Below are 2852 nucleotides of genomic sequence, written 5' to 3' on the forward strand. Positions count from 1 at the left end.
TAACGGGACTTGGCAGATATAATTTGCTCATAAATCAGTTGACCTGACAATAAGGAGATGTTGTGGGTGGGCCTGACCCAATCAGGTGTGCCCTAAAAAGAGACAGGGTTCTTCCCAGCCATAAGAATTGGAAGTGTGAAGAGCCAATGGAGGCAGCCACATGACGAGGACCTAAAAGCAGCCTTTGGAAGCTGAGAGAGTTCTTGGGCCAAAAGCTAGCAAGCCAGGGGGACCTTCCTGCTAAAACCACGAGGAAATAAATGCTGCCCACAACCAGAGGAAGTCTGGAAGCACAGCACACATTTCCCTAGCTCAGCCTCCTGATAAACAGCTTTACTTCACCCTTGTGAGTTACTAAGCCAAGAACCTACCCACGCCATGCCCTGAGTTCTGACTAACGGAACTTGAGATGACGAATGGTTGTTGCATTAACTACTAAGTTTGTGGTGATTTATTTTGCAGCAATAGAAAATTGATATAATATTCATAGAATATTTAGATGAATTTAAAACAGCCTAAGGAAACAAAAGAAAGCATCTGATTGGATGCCAGTGACTAAGAAGCACTTGCTAAGTTTCTGGCACTTTTTTGGAGTTTCACCATGAGTTAGGCATGTCATGGATTTTAAAATTTATTTCAGAAACCCATCTATGAAATAAAGTAATCATTTCTTTATGGATTTTCAGGGCTAAGTATAAATTCACAGATACATTCGTATCTTAGATTAACTTCTAAAAGTTAAGCAGAAAGCTCAGCTGCTCAGTATAACAGGAGTAAGTATGATCAATGGTTCAGTACTTCCCTGGCCAGCATTACTACTATTGGATCTCCAGACTAGGGACATTTATGGCTGAGAGCAGCAGTGGGGTTTCCTCATGGCTTCTGGAATTACTTCAGGTCAGGTGACTCCATGAACGCTATGATCGAGTTCACGTGTGAAACACCCTAATGTAGTATTTAGGAGCCTTTCCAATGCCCAGTGCAGAGCTTGACTCCCAGTGGGTCAGAGAAACTCTCCTAAAACAAGTCTTACTGATTTCCAGTGTCTGCGTGAGGTTTTGACTTCTTACATCAAAGGTAAAACATGCCATATGTGTGCCTTATCCAGGAAAGACCAACAGCTTTGCTCCCAGCAGCCCTGGGATTTTATATTAGAACTGGGAGTGAGGTCTTTCCCACGAGGCTCTGTTCTTTCCGTTTTGGTTTTTCCTTAGTTTACCCAAGCAGCAACACTTTCAGACAGATACCTTCTCTGGAGTATGGTAATTTACAGATGGCCAAATTGGTATATGTGACAGTTGCTTTCTTGAGTCAACATGGTTAGGGGATGGTGTCCAAGCATTTGTTCAAGCACTGGCCTGTTACTGGGAGAGTATTTCATAGATGGGTTGACGTTGTTAGTCAACAGATTGCATCTATGGCTGATTACATCTGCAATCAACAAAGGACACTGCTTTCAGCAATGAGGAGTCTCTTAAACAAATCAAAGTGAGAACTCAGGATCTTAGCAGTCCAAAAGAAGAATGTCTACCTCTACTTCAGCCAGTCAGCTTCTCCTGGGGAATTCAACTTTACCTGCATCAAGTTTCCAACTTAAAGCCTGCCCGACGGAATTAGGATTTGCCAATCCACACAGTCGAATGAGCCAATTCCTGTAATAACGCTCTTAATATTTACATCTATCTTCTGTTGGTTTGATTCCTTCTGGAGAACCCTGACAAATACAGCCTATGAATTTCTTTTCATTCATTTAAAAATATTGAATCATTTATTCATCAATATAAAAAGTTAACCTCTGTGACTCTCACGAACAAAAACTTTCAATGGCTAGCCATTTAAACCATTAGCAAAATACTGTTAGCACACACAAAACTGGGATGTTTTGATTTAGTGTTCTTGAAACTTGAGGGCAGATGTGGGGTTTTGGATTATCTTAAGGAAAAAAAAAATATGACCTAAGTAAAATTTTGGTTTGATTAATCAATTTATTAATAAGAAAATACTGCACATATTTTCATGATTAAATCATTTTCCCGTCCCCTTAGGGTTAAGGGGTAAACACCAAGAGTCAAAAACTGAAATTGAAAAATGTTTGGATATTTTCATAGTGGTTACAATTAAAAACAACTGAGGAAGTGCCGAGTTCCTAGCCAAGGGAGCTCTATCACAGTCCCTAAAGGAACAGCAACAATCCCCCAAGTGCAATGGCAAAGACTAAAAAAGAATGAAGGTCCAACAATGAGCCCTTGATACTAATGACTATGCTTGTAAGCCTGTGCACCTGAAATAAGAACAAGGCCTAGAGCTGCAGGGTGCCTAAGAGTTACCTCCTGAGAGCCTCTGTGTTGCTCAAATGTGGCCAGTCTCGAAGCCAAACTCAACATGTAAATGTGTTGCCTTCCCCCCAGCATGGGACTTGACTCCCGGGGATGAGCCTCCCTGGCGCCGAGGGATTACCACCAAGTACCAGCTGATGATGTAACTAGAAAATGACCTTGAATAAAAGGGTCAACTCGGACCAGCAGAATATCTCAGTCTATATATAATACCAGGAGTTAAAAATGCTTTTTGATCTGAATAAAAGGGGGAAATGGAAAGGATAAATGAGTTTATATGGCTATGAGTCTCCAAAAAGAGCCGGGAGGTTATCAGAGGGGTTGCCCTTATGCACACCTCAGCAGAGTACCAGAGACAGATAAAGTAGATACAATCCCAGGTATTGGTTCTACTGAGGGCTACAGAGACCCACAGGTTCTATGGTCATGGCAGATGGAGTTCAGTGCCATGTCAGTTGGCCCTTCTTTGGAGTTTGTGTTTCTGTGTAATGGAGCTGGACTCAGATGTGATCTTTG

Source organism: Dasypus novemcinctus, chromosome Y, assembly GCF_030445035.2.
Source record: "Dasypus novemcinctus isolate mDasNov1 chromosome Y, mDasNov1.1.hap2, whole genome shotgun sequence".
In the NCBI taxonomy this organism is placed as follows: Eukaryota; Metazoa; Chordata; class Mammalia; order Cingulata; family Dasypodidae; genus Dasypus; species Dasypus novemcinctus.